The sequence below is a fragment of the Triplophysa rosa genome, linkage group LG13 (genome assembly GCF_024868665.1).
Source record: "Triplophysa rosa linkage group LG13, Trosa_1v2, whole genome shotgun sequence".
NCBI lineage: Eukaryota > Metazoa > Chordata > Actinopteri > Cypriniformes > Nemacheilidae > Triplophysa > Triplophysa rosa.
In genome coordinates, this window is record NC_079902.1 from 3,396,094 (window position 1) to 3,410,554 (window position 14,461).

Genomic DNA, 14,461 nt, shown 5'->3' on the forward strand with positions numbered 1-14,461 from the left:
TAACCAGGGGCGTATCTACATGGTGGCCATGGGTGGCCACGGCTACCCCTGAATGATGGATGGCCACCTATCTGGCCACCTCTGTTGTGCGAAGCAGTTTTAAGATGTGTGTTGGAGTTTACGGATACGGAGTGCTGCTCAGATCATTTAGTGTATGTACTGAAAGTAACGCGAGGACATTACTCTCGCGTTAATAAGATGTCATACGTTGACGCACTGAGCGCTATAGCTGAACAGCTGCTAACCGGTTCGTGACAGTGTACTGTCTGTGTCAGTAGCGTAGCCACGAGGGGCCGTACATGTACACGATTTACATGTACGGCCCCCTCAGATCTTTGATTTCTTAAAATAAAAAATAAGGAATTGTTGATTTGTTACTCTGGTTGATCGACCAATCAGTGCTCTTCACTGTTTTCAAAGTTATTGGTTTAATTATGTCACGTGTTGTGCGTAGCATCTTTTGTGCCAAGAGTTTAATTTATATGCTGCGATGGCGGGTGCACACTAGTCTGTTTTTATATATATTACGAAAAGATGAGCAAGAAGAAAATGAGTAGACTGCTAAAGATAACGATTACACTGCATATGACTTCTTGTAGTGTCGAAAGACTTTTCTCAACAGAAAATTTTCTCGATCTCGAACACTCCGCATTGTCATGTAAAAGGTAAGCCAATGGTTTGACTGGTAGCCGCCGAGCTACTGCGGTTCAATACTGACCCTTACGACCCCCCGCTCTGCATATTTTGTATGCTTCTCTTACCGCTTCAGAGGTTAGCGAAGTGGACATAAAAGGCATTGAAGTGCACGAATCGTGACTACTACGCAAATCTCACGATTGCGATTAAATAACCCTTCAAATTTCCATAGTAAGTTTTGTCCCTGTGTGAAGACGCTGCAGGCAATTGTGTAGTGCAAATTCATGTTCTGAACTGAAGTTAACTTCAGAAGTAACTTCACCTGATTTCCTGTGTGCAGGGAGTAGAGAGCAGTGAACACTGTGTAGGGACCATGTCAATAGGAACACAGTTTATTCATGGAGCGCTCTTCTAATGAGCTGGTGATTTAAATCAGCGTGAACCAGGATTAAGAACCGCTAGGCTATGTTTAAATTAGCTAAAATTGTGAAATGTGCTGTATAATATAGGTGTATCAGTTCAGTAATAGAAAAATATAAATGGCTAAATACATATACAAAATGGCCCCCTCATTTACAGACAGGCCCCCTCAAAAACAAAATTCTGGCTACGCCACTGATCTGTGTACCATGGAAGTTCATTGCGAGCAGAAGGATCAGGTCAGTAAAATCAGTCTTGTTTAACTGGATTTCATTTATTAATTACATTTTTGCGAAAGTTTAATTTGGGGTACTGCAATGTTTATTTTCTATAAAAAAATGCTAACTTACTGCAAATGATAGCTAGCAAATTATTTTAAAATAATGTTAGCACATGAAAGCGTTGCAAATAAATTGTTTACTTTACGTTATTTGTTTATGTTTTTGACCAGCAAACTATGTGTAATGAAGAATTGGTGTAAATTACACTAGAAGTTAAAGAATCTCTGTCTGTAAGGATTTTTTGGTCACCCTAATAAAATCACTGGGTCTTACCTGGCCACCTCTAAAAAAAGTTCTGGCTACGCCCCTGGAAATAACCACAGTTTTAACGTAAGACAAGGAATCAGGCTGAATGGAATTTACGTTTGTTTTACAGAGTGAATGACTTCAACATGAGTTTAGCATGTGTCAGAGTTTAGCATGATGCTAATAGCATCACTGTTAGCATACATACCCCATGTAGACAGAGCAGCGAGAGATGAACTACAGTGCACCTTTTTGTCTGTACAGTACATGATGCGTGTGCACACGCGTGCAGTCAGCGGATATGAGAGATGCGTGTCAGTCAGCAGAGACTCGCGGGTCCGGTGGACCCACATGCGAGTATAAACGAGCCGTGAAAGACAGGCTGTGCTTGTGCACGTTTACATGTTTACGTGCGGCTTTGAGTGTACTGACGGCTGTGACGTTCTTGCCCGCATCACGGGAAACAGAAGATTGGCTTGGAATCGGCGAGACGTGAGACTGACCGGCTGGTCACTGGTCGGGCCTATCATATGAAAAACTGTCCAATTCCGGTCTCTGGCCGGTCAATCGGTGCACCTCTAATTTTTAGGTTATGCTTTATGGTTGATATTTCCCTGTTTGACCTGTAAGATGTATTCTTGTTGTGTTTGTGGAGAATCTGTTCAGTCTCTTAAGGCGTATGTTGTACATTGTAAACTGCATCGCAATGAACCCCGTTGTATTTTCAAGTGTGTGGAAATTGGCTGTAAGTAGGTATTTTCTAGATATGCTGCATTAAAATTGCACTTCTATCGCCACCATAGTGCTGTGTCGTCGGTTGCTCCGGATCATGCTATGGCTTTAGCTACATTGAAGTGCACGGTTGCACTTTGTGAGCGCCAGAGTGACGGAGTCAGGGAGTTGGTTGCTCACCTTAAGGAGCACATAGCAGAGGGACGTCCCGTAAACTGCCCAGTGAGAGGATGCAAAACCTCACTGTTTACTGTGAAATCTTCATTTACTTCTCATATGTCCAGAAAACACAGACATTGTTCAGTAAATGTGATTTGTGGCCAATTCAGGGATACAAACTCAGAAAGGCCTTCTACAAATGAGCAAAACATCCCTACCGTGCACGAAACTGCCAGTGTATCAGATGCTGCTGAAGACACTTTTGGGGACTTGTCTAATTTCAGTGACTTGTACCTCAGAAATGTGTGTTTATTTTACATAAAACTTCAGGGGCAACTTCTTATTCCAGCATCTACTATTCAAACCATTGTTGAAGAGATTCAAAACATACATGAGATGGGACACGCATATATACTGAACAGATTAAACTTGCTTCTGAAAGATTTGTCAGTATCAGGTGAAGAGATTGTAAAAATCTGTGATACAAGCTAAATTTTGATGCTATAAAAAACGGCTATGGCTATTTTCTTTCAAGATATTTTTTGGGCTTTTAACCTTTATTTGAGAGACACCTGAAGATTGACAGGAAGGTGGGGGAATGACATGCAACCACAAACTAGAGACCTATAGCATTTAGAGGATGGATGATGGTTCACAATATGGGAGTTTCTAAGCAATTTACATAAGAGAAGTGCTCCCCATCTAGTCGCCGAAAAAAATTCTTAGATTAATCCAAATGTTTTTGATACCAAATCACAATATTTCTCTGGTGTTTCCCAAGGTCTTGGTGTCTTAATGAGGCATTTTGAAGTGAACCTTTTTTATCCATTTTCAACTGGTCAAAAATGGTTACATTTGTCATGTCCATTGTATATTTATATCATAATGTGCTAAAGTTTATACACTATAAACTTGAATTGGTGACTGGACAATGTTTATTACATATTTATGAATAAGAATTCATCTTCAGGTTCCCAACTTTTACATTATATATACCATTTCTGTGTGGAATACTGTTGACCTGCTATCTCTCCCTAAAAAAGACACCTAAAATGTTCAGTTATTCAACTATATGGAGGAGTGGAGTGGAATGTTAAAGAACTGAGCTGGTAAGTTTGCAACTTATTTAAAATATATTTTAAAATATATACATCAGATCAGATATACATCAGTCTCAAACCTCAAACTACTGTTCTCCTTCCAATAGGCCAAGCCAAACATCTCCAAAGGTCCTGAAATTGATTGGTGACATTATTATCTCAACTCAGCATTGTCCTCATTCAACGTGGACCTGTTTCTGCATTCAGTCATGACGTTTATGGTAAGAAATTCCACACAAACAAGTTTTTCCTAACTTACTGCTGCTGTAGAGTGACACTGGTAGGGCATTTGTTCAATAGGATGTGTGGTTTGATTATAAAATAGATCTGACAACTAGAACATACTCTAAAATGCTTGATATGCTCTTGCTCTATAATGATGTTTAAACTTACTGTATTCCCCAGACAGAGAGTGAGAGAGAGAGAGACTGACAACACTCATAGACGAGAGAGGGGCATGTAAAGTATGGACTGAAGAGAGCCAACGACTTCCACGTTCACCATGCCACTGCACATGCAACAAAAGTCCTGTGAGTAATGGCCAATAACTCTAATTTATTATGTATTATATGTACTCCGTGCAAAAGGGACAAGGAAATCGTTTTTCTGGTAACTCTGGCAAGGACTGATTTTTATAATATCTGATTTTATGATATTATACCTTTGCCCCCACAACAAAGCTTTTTTTTTACACTTTTTTTTTACATTTTTTCGATTTTCAAAGATTTTGCCATAGCAGGCCATCATGGCAAAATGTTACCAGCAGAAACACTGTGTGATTGTTCTCTCTGCTCTCTCTGATGCTGGTGTTAGGTCCTGAGATCCTGATCTGCAATAACTCATTCCACCAAACCTGGCGGGATCCTCAATGTTCACATACTGCACCCTTGCCTCAACAACTACAGGAAGACAGCACCGTGGGAATATCTTGACACCTTGCTTATCTATTAAGGTCACTTTTATGCCGATGGATTTTGGAATTTTGTCTGACTGTGGAATGTGGGAGGAAGTCAGGGCAACCCTGGTAATTCTATTCAAGCACATTCATTTTATTACTCTCAAACATCCTGCTGAGCTGTAAGTATCATACTGAGGACTGATGTATTTTTATTTTATTATTTAAAGAAACATGATTTAATATTTTCATCAATAAAATATGAAATAAAATGTTTACCTTGTATGTAGTTTTTGGTGAGCTAAGTAAGACATTGAGGTTTTACTAAGAACATTATTAATTATATTATTATATTATAACGGACTGTTAATTGCACAGTAAAACACTGTCACATTTCATGGCAAAACCTTAGTTTTTGTGTGCCAGGAATTTATACAGAATAAAGTAGTATTTTATATTAGATACTGTTAATTGTACAGTATAACACTAATATTTCATGGTAAAACCTTTATTTTATGGTTATTCATATGGTACTTTTATGTCATATATTGCAAAATTGTTTCTTTTGATGGAAAAAAAACTTGTTTTACACAGTAAAATGTGGAATAAAGTGCCAACATTAATCGTAAAATCAACAGTACTAATATCTTAATACCGTAATAGTAGAAAAAGTTCCACTGTATTTATTACAGTGAAATTCTGGCAACCACAGCTGCCAGTTTTTTACCGTTGAAACAACAATATTTTTCCCTTAAGTATATGGTGAAACACAGATATATTTAATGGAAAACCTTTATTTATATATTTTAAGGGAATTTATACAGAATAAAGTAGTATTTTATATTAAATACTGTTAATTGTACAGTAAAACACTAATATTTTTAGGCAAAACCTTTTTTTATATAGTATTTTTATGTCAATTATAAAGCAAAACTATGTTTCTTTTGATTGAAAAAATATGTATTTATACGGTGAAATATGGAATAAAATACCAACATTACCTGTAAAATCAACAGTACAAATATCCTTTTACCGTAATAGCAGAAAAAGTTCTACCGTATTTATTACGGTAAAATTCTAGCAACCACAGCTGCTGGTTTTTTACCGTAAAAATAACAGTTTTATTTTTACAGTAAAACACTGTAATATTCAATGGCAAAATATTTAATTTATGCGGCACTCATACGGTATTTTCTTGTCAATTATATGGCAAAACAGCGTTTCTTTTGATGGAAAAACCTTTTATTTATATGGTAAAATATGGAATAAAATGGCAATCTTAAACGTGAAATCAACAGTGCTAACATCCTTTTCCCATAATATTAGAAAATGTTATACAGTATTTATTACGGTAAAGTTCTGGCAACCACAGCTGCCAGTTTTTTACCGTAAAAACTGTGGTTTTTTTTTACAGTGTAGGGCCGGGCATCTGTGCACAAGCGCTACTGTCCTCACTTTACGATCTGGACCGAAGCACACTTACATTATTATGATGCGACTGTTTTGAGGTAAACTGTAAGAAAAGCACACACTCTCTCATCACAACACAATCTTAAGTTTGTGATTTATTAAGTGTTCGACTTCATGCGTGTGTTGCGGAGATCCATCTGCTTAAGTAACACACGAGCTTTTCAAATAACTCTTCGACACTGCATAATGTCCGACAAACCTAATATTTGAAGCAGTTTGAGACGCACAGTAAAACATGTCTGCATGTGATCGTGTCACACGTACCGGAAGTTTTTTTCCACGAAGGAGAGGATCTTAAGGAGGAATTTAAACAATGTCATGAGTTCAAATAAAAAATCTGCATGCCCGGCCTGAGTCACAAACAATCATACTCCAAACATTTTTCTAAATTAACTTTAAAAAGAAACGAAACAAAATAAATGTAATTTGCAGATTTATACCGGTTTCCCGGCACGTGGCGGTATTTTTTTAACCACATTTTCTACTGATTGAGAGAGGAAATAGTGCTGTTGATTGACTTAAATTGCCCTTTTATACTTTCATGGTGACAGTGACAGTATCCCCTATAATAACTGCAAAGTTTAGACTTCTTTAACAACTGAATAGCATGCAAAGGTAAATTGCATACATAATATTTAAGCAAATAAATAGAGAACAGGGCTCGAAATTAACTTTTTTCCTTGGGAGCACTGGTGCTGACCCAACTTCAAGAGTTAGGAGCATCTACCCAAAAATTAATAGTTGAATAGTTGAAAACAAAATAGTAACAATTGTACCATTAAAACATGCATGTGATGTCTGTTGTGTTTTACATAGTGACAATGGCTTCATGATTTCCTGAAATCATATTTTTTAAACATAAAACAAAGGCTTAAATTAGATATGTGAGAGGAAAGCGATCACATAGAGAAACAGTCCAAACTAAAAACACATCATAGTATATGCTTATATTGAGCAGATATGAGGGGAACACGATCGTTTTTTGAAAATGTTTGTTTGTGAGCATATTTAATATAACGTAATGCAAACTTGCAATTGCTACACTTATGCTGCTGTTCAGCCGCGAGGTGCGCGCTCCCATTGCGACGGGAAAGAAATATGTAACGTTCCCGCTCATGCGCAAGACACACACAAACATCCAAACGCCTCCGTTTAGCGCATGTTTATATAGAACAATTATGATAAAGTAGTGCCGCAGCATAGAAAGACGGATTCTCTGTGAATGACCAGTCACAGTTCAACAGTGAAAAGGGACCCCACTGAAACAGTGTCGCGCTGCGCCGCGCTCTGCACGTTGTTTATGCGACATACACCGGTAATGCGGTATATAAAAAAATTAATATCATAACAAAAATACACACCGGTAATCGGTACAAACCGGTATATCGCCCAGCACTAATTTGGTTTACACCGTTACAGATATATTACAGGTGGGGCACAGGCACAATGTAACACATCAGAAATTTAGGGTAATTACATCAGGAAAGAGACACAGGGTGACATATCAGGAAGACATACAAAAAATCCTTCGTGGGAAAAACTAAAGCAGCTGCTGGCTGCCCGGGGGACATAAAACATAAGTAAATGAAGCCAGTGAACATGAAAACTGAGAGAGTCAGTGGAGAGAGATACAGTAAATAACGAGGAATTAACATGCACAATGGCTGTTAAGAGTTTATCAACGGCTAAGTAACGCATGTCAATTAGCTACTGTATATGTTATACATCACATGATACATGTTATACCATCGTGAAACTGCATGTGAGTGAGTACATGCTTCATTCACATTATGTTTGCAGATCTAGGCATTTTGTATAAATTATATCACGCTTGTCTTTGCATGCTGCAAAAGAAGTTTTGAATCTGAATGTTTTCACTTATAAAGTTGGGTTTTAGTTGTTATTAAACATTTATTTTAATTATTGTTTACTTAGAAATTTTACTATAGTAAAACCGCATCAGATAAACATGATTTGTTTATATGGTGACAGTACCCTGCATTCAAAAAATGTGCATTCGTACTGTAGTCTTTGTAACAAACACAAATGCCTAAAAACACTTTTTGAGTAGATGTTTGTACTGTACATTTTAAAATCTGTGAGCATGATGAGCAACTGTGCTCATCTTTGGTAGTGCTTTTTAGGGATGGGCGATATGGCCCTAAAACTCTATCACGGTAATTCCTGGTATTTGTTGCGATAACGATAAAAATGACGATATATCCATAACGCCATCCACCGCTGTTTTTTGCATCAAGTGATAGTAGCTGCATGTAGTCTATACCCTCAGAAAAACAAATATTATCAAAAAGTAAAACTTACCCCAAATCAAACAGCTCCTAAAATATACCTACAGTATTTTTGTAAATATAAAATATAATAGTGAGATTCGACTTCAAAAGGTTGTAGTAAAGAAAAGTTAAATGAACTAAAGCTCAATAAACACATCATGTCATACCTAAAACTGTATATATTCTATTGTTGGGTGGAAACGATCGATCGCATCATGCTGTGAATCACTCTCTCTTGAACTGTGTGAACCTTCTCTTCTCACAGCAACATACACTGAATCTGTCTATGACTCGTGCTACAGAAAGAGAACAGAAAAATGCGGATAAAAGAAATCGAATTAAATAATCCATGCTTTTATACGCTCATAAACGTATTTAAAATAACGTAATACAAACTGGCATTTTGCACTGTATGTGAACAGGCAGCAGTGCTGTGCACGCTGTGTCGCTTTGAAAGCACATGTCGGCGCGAGCTGCGCACGGGACACTCCGTTCATCCTGTATATAGGTAAGAAATCATATTAAACAATTTGCGCACGTGCGCATAACAACTAACGAATGTTTAAATAAATACTTTTAGCCAAACTAAATGTTGTGGTGTAACGTATTATGACAATCAACGAATACTTAACAAACGAATTAAATAAAACGAAAGTGAAACTAAACATTAACTCGGATGCATCTACAGTGTCGACCTAAACGAGATTTAGAGCTTTTAGTGCAAACTCTTTCTCAGCTTCACGTCCGCCCTCCGCTATAATTTACCCGTTTTCGCTTCACATATGAGATGTGAATGGATCTCACAAAGAAATACGTCATCAACTAGAATTTATCGTTTATATCGCGGGAAGACTAATTCCTATCGTGTGGGGAATTTCTACCTGTATATCGCAAACGATATAATATCGCCCATCCCTAGTGCTGTGGTGAGTTTTACAATCGTTATACTGTGCTTTATACATATTTGAATAGAGAATTCCTCCAATTATGAATAAAATTTAATCTTTAACGCACAGATTAAATCACAAATTAATTTAATCTTCCATGTGAGGGATGATAATTGTTTAAATTAAATTAAATAAAAAGATTATAACAACATGGCTGTTTGGTCGTTAGGACGTGCTCATCACGTCTCAGAAACGTTATTTGGTACGTCGCTGCGACGAATATGGTACGTTCCAGGTATGTCTTCAGCAGGTAATCACCATGTCCCAAAAACGTCCAATGTACGACGTCACGACGAATATGGTAATCACAAAGTTACGTTCCTGGAACGTTATTATGGTACGTCGTGGCAACGAATATGGTCCGGTCCAGGTACGTCTTCACAAGGTAACTGTGTTAGCTGAGTATATATTACATAAGACTGATTAAACTCTGAATACACCAGACCAAATTCCTCTGAATTCATTTGAACCAAAAGAAAAGGTCCATGTCAAGACCATATTTATATATTATACTGTAAGAAAAAGTAGGCTACATATTTTATTTTATTATTACGAAAGGGCTTGTTAGGTTATTATGTTGATTTTTGTTTGCAAAAATGACACTTTTCCGCACGTTTACAACACAATGTAAAGATAACTTCAAATAAAACTTAACAAGAGAATTTGCCTGTCGTTCATTCTTGCTGTGAACGGATTTGAAATGATACAGTGGTGTCTTATATCAAATACGTTCCCTGAACTTCTCAGGCTCATTAAAATCCGTCACAGCAAACAGCGCATACTACGAACACACTCAAATTGTGTATCTACCTGTCAATAACAAGCGCTAAAATCTACGGAATTCTACAGAGTTTTCCGCGGAGATCTGCGAGCACTTATTCCGGTGCTGCCTCATCGAGCATTGGTACGCACGCAGAGTGTGGAATAAACGCAAACGGAGAGCAGAGCGCTGGCGCTGAGCGTGCGAGAAACTGCTTGTGTAACCAGTCATTCACACAGCTCACAGCTCCTGCTACTGGGGGACCTCGAAGTGGGCGTTGGTCGGGCATGGGAGTCAGTCACGTCTGCCGCTAGAGCACCTCTTGAGGTCAGGAAGTGCACCTTTATGGAGTTTAAATGGACCCAAAACTCACGCGCGATGCAAACGCGCATAATGATAACCACGCGCGGAAAGCTGCTCCACGAGGGCACATTTAAACTCCGCGAGCGAGCAGAACAGTATCCGCAAACGGAAAAGAACCCTCGCGCGGGCGCATTTCTGCTCCGCGAGCAAAGGCTTTGACGAGCGCGCGCGCGTGATTCTCTCTATGCTCTCGCAACTGCTCAACACTTGCTCACTCCTCGAGTTGACTTCTGAGACTTTGGAGGCGGGACAATGGCAGACTTCTCCGATCCTTTGATTGGTCACTTTTAACATGCACTCACCTACAGTCTCCGACATGTATCTTACCCGTTGTACAGACGTCTTAATTTGGCATAACACGATACTTTTTTCCGTTTTTAAACTTGGGTTACTGTTATGTATGCCCTTGACTTTGGATTTACATATTTGGCATCTTGACAGGAAGTTAGAAATAAATAGTTTGGTATGTGTATTCATAATTGCTTTTGTATTGTTAATAATTTTCATGAAATTGTTATAAAATGAGAATTAATAAATGGCTACAACAGTATAACTCAAAGCACAAGTTATTATAAATTACAATATGATGTACTCTCTAAAATTTAATTAAAATAATTTATTTGTTTTGCTTTATTTGTTTTGAAAATATTAAAACGGGCTATGCCAGTAAACAGATATTAGATATCTCAAATTTAATGACTACAGGAGACATTTAATTATATTATTATAGTATGTTTTAAATAGGTCATACATGACATGTAAGTTTAACTGCTATATTATATAGCATAATTTTTTTTGACAGATGTAAGAAATCAAAATGTCACTTGTTAAAACACTAACACATAGCTAAGGCAAGGTAATACACTAATCATTTGGTATTAAGACATGTAATCTGTAGGTGACTGCATGTAGGTGAGTGCATGTTAAAAGTTACCAATCAAATGCGCGGAGACCTCATTTGATTGGTAACGTTTATCATGCATTGTCCCGCCTCCAAAGTCTCAGAAGTCAACTCAACGAGAGAGCAAGTGTTGAGCAGTTGTGAGAGCATAGAGAGAATCGCGCGCACGCTCATCAAAGCCTCTGCACGCGGACTGAGTTTTCGCTCACGGAGCAGAAATGCGCCCGTGTGAGGATTCTTTTCCGCTTGCGGATACTGTTCTGCTCGCTCACGGAGTTTAAATGCGCCCTCGCGGAGCAGCTTTCCGCGCGTGGTTATCATTATGCGCGTTTGCATCGCGCGTGCGGATTCCATGCACGTGAGTTTTGGGTCCATTTAAACTCCATACACCTTCCCACTGAGACTTGCACAGTTCTCTCTCTCGCTTGCCTGCCATTTTTTAAAAAGTGTGGCGCTTCCCATGGAAACACTTTAAAAACGAGTACATTTTCACGGTCGCCACTGGCGACCTAGGCAAAAATATCACTCGCAAATTAATATTTTTATTCGCAAATGTGACCGTTTTAGGCACAGTCTGGAGCCCTGTTTACATAAGGAGGAGGAAAAAAATAGTGTTTGAGGCTCACAATATGTAATTTCCATGTACAGACCTCTTTTTATTCATATATGCCTAGGTAAATACAATTTTCCATTCTATGGCACCTTTAAGTATTATAGACCTCCCTGCCACACTGTAATTGATTTCATGTCTTGCTGCATCTCATTATTTATGGCATTATTGAGTTTAGTAACTGAATCGACTCTTCACTTGTCCGAATATTTACACTCGTAGCCTATAGAAAAATTATTTGTACAATGGGAGAGTTGAACATTTTAAAACAGGGGTGTACAAAGTCGGTCCAGGAGGGCTGGTGTTCCGCAGAGTTTAGCTTCAACCCTAATAAAACATACCTGAAGCAGTCTAGGCTAGACTAGAAACTTCCAGACAAGTGTGTTGAGCTAAGTTGTAGCTAAACTCTGCAAGACACCGGCCCACCAGTACCGACTCTGTACAGCCTTAGTTTAAAATAATAAAGCTGGAAGTTCAGCAGTGTGTTGCCTTGTATCTGAGAGATTTTACTGTTAAAGCCGTAAGAGCATTCCTCTTCTATCGAGCGAGTCAATTTCTCAGTTTCAGGGCAGGCTTGTTTAGATGTCAGGGCTTGTATCGAAGGTCTGGGGCTCTAATGCACTGTGAAAGAAAAATTAAGAGCGAACTTTGTAAAGGTCACATGAGCAATGGCTTATGGAAAAATATGTCCTTCTTGTTTTCAGTGAACTCTGAGTAAACATGACCTCAAGTATGAAATGGAAGGAAACAAATGAGTAGAAATGCAAAAAAACTTACAAGCAACTAGGAGGTGAAACGCTAGGATGGATCAAACAGTCACATGTTTGAACACGTTTGAGACTACACAGTGTACAACTGCAATATCACATCTCTATAGAAACCAGCAAAGTTTGAATGCTTCTCTGTTAAAACAAACACCATGTCAACATAATGGCACCCAAACTTAACTGAGCATTAATGAGCAGCCAAAATAAAAAAAAACAGAGAGAGAGAATTTCACTGTACCATGAGAAAAGTTTGTTAGATGTCACATGAATTGGCATGGTCTTTTCCAGTCACATGCTGCTCCCCTGATAACTAACTAGAGACTACAGAGATCTCTCACAAGACACACACGCCTGTACAAAATACAGGTTTTAACTTTTTGGGTACATAATTGTACCCTAAAGAATAGGGTAGATGACATCGCCCTGCAGTTTTATAGTGAGTTGTAGGCACGAGCTGCGCAGAGACACAGCTTCTTTATACAGCGTGAGCTGGGCATGTTATTCTGATGTTATATTTAATAAAAAAGTTATACAGTGAGGCGTCTTTATACAATGCGAGCTGCGCAGACTAGGGGTGTCCTCGATTAAGGATTTACATAGTCGATTCAGAATTGTCACGTCTTGCTTATTCGGTTGTTTAGTCTGACGTCACGCACCACCATATATGGAAGGTCATATACTGTTTCCGGGTCCAAACGCTCAATAGGATGCTACAGGAATGTCCGCTAAAATCTCAGCCAACTCCATTATATCGGGCACACGTAGCATCCATAGGAAACAATGGACTAAATCTAAAAGCAAAATAAAAAATCCAAAATCACAATTAGAAATCTGAACAATTCTGGAAACGAAATAATTCACAATGACAAATCAGTCAAACCGGAAAAGGTAGGTCTTTTGTTGGAATGGGATAGCTACTGCTGATTGGACAGATCCTGTCAATTAAGATATCCAGGACGCTCACTATGAGGAAGGACATTCATATGTGATACAGAGCATATTCATTGATTAAAGTTCAAAGGCCACATTTTGTTAATAAGGTTAAAACGGGCTCATCTTGCTTTAGGGGTAGATGAGTGTCCAGTGCGCTGTTTCACACTGGATGCATGAGCAGAGCCTTTGCGTCTCATGAGAGCACTGAGCAGCGTTCATAGTAATGCGACTGCGACTGGCATGCCTGTGTACCATCCGTAATTGTTTTCCTCTCACGATACATACAATATAAGCATATAACATGATGTACTTTTATCTGTGTCTCTGCGGGTTTTATATATTATATTATATAATCCACTTGCAACGGATGCCAGGAGAGCACAAGCTTCTGAGTGTTTTGTAAAAAAGATAAAGTGGTCAATTTATGCATTCTGGTGCAATCTGAAAAGAATAAAAAGACAATTTTGCTTCAACTAACTTGTCACACCAGCCACAGTTTGCTGGTCAAAATGTATTGGTCTGCACAAGTTTTTCAACTGCACCTAGGGCTGTGACGATGTATATCGTGATTCACACTAATTATTCTGTGATTTATGCACAGCTCTTCCAGGAACTACGGCTCTTTGATCAGTAGGAAGTACTGCTGGATCTAAAATCACTACGAGATTGAATTGTTTAAAACGTGCATTTTAAAAAGCAACAAACATTCATTATAAATATACTTTTAATCATGAAAATACCTGAAAAGGTTTGAACAGCGATAGAATATGACCATTGGCATTTCCTGGAACTACGGCTGTGTCCCAATTCGGGGGCTGCATGCTTTGAAGGCTGCATTTTAAGACCGATTGCGTCACAGCAGCGCGACTGAAGGCTGGTAAGGCTGTCCCGATTCAAAGGTTGCTTCAAATGCAGCCCCAAAATGCGACCTTATTTCCGTGGGTTTTTAA

At 38.5% G+C, this 14,461-nt stretch overlaps 1 long non-coding RNA gene across 1 annotated transcript; it reads left to right on the forward strand.

Annotated features, from left to right (window-relative positions):
• Positions 1 to 3,478: 3,478 nt before the first annotated feature.
• On the forward strand, positions 3,479 to 4,724 carry LOC130563386 (uncharacterized). Its single transcript, XR_008964114.1, has 3 exons — positions 3,479 to 3,583; positions 3,682 to 3,795; positions 3,980 to 4,724. It is a non-coding gene; the product is annotated as an uncharacterized LOC130563386 (long non-coding RNA).
• The last annotated feature ends 9,737 nt before the right edge of the window (positions 4,725 to 14,461 follow it).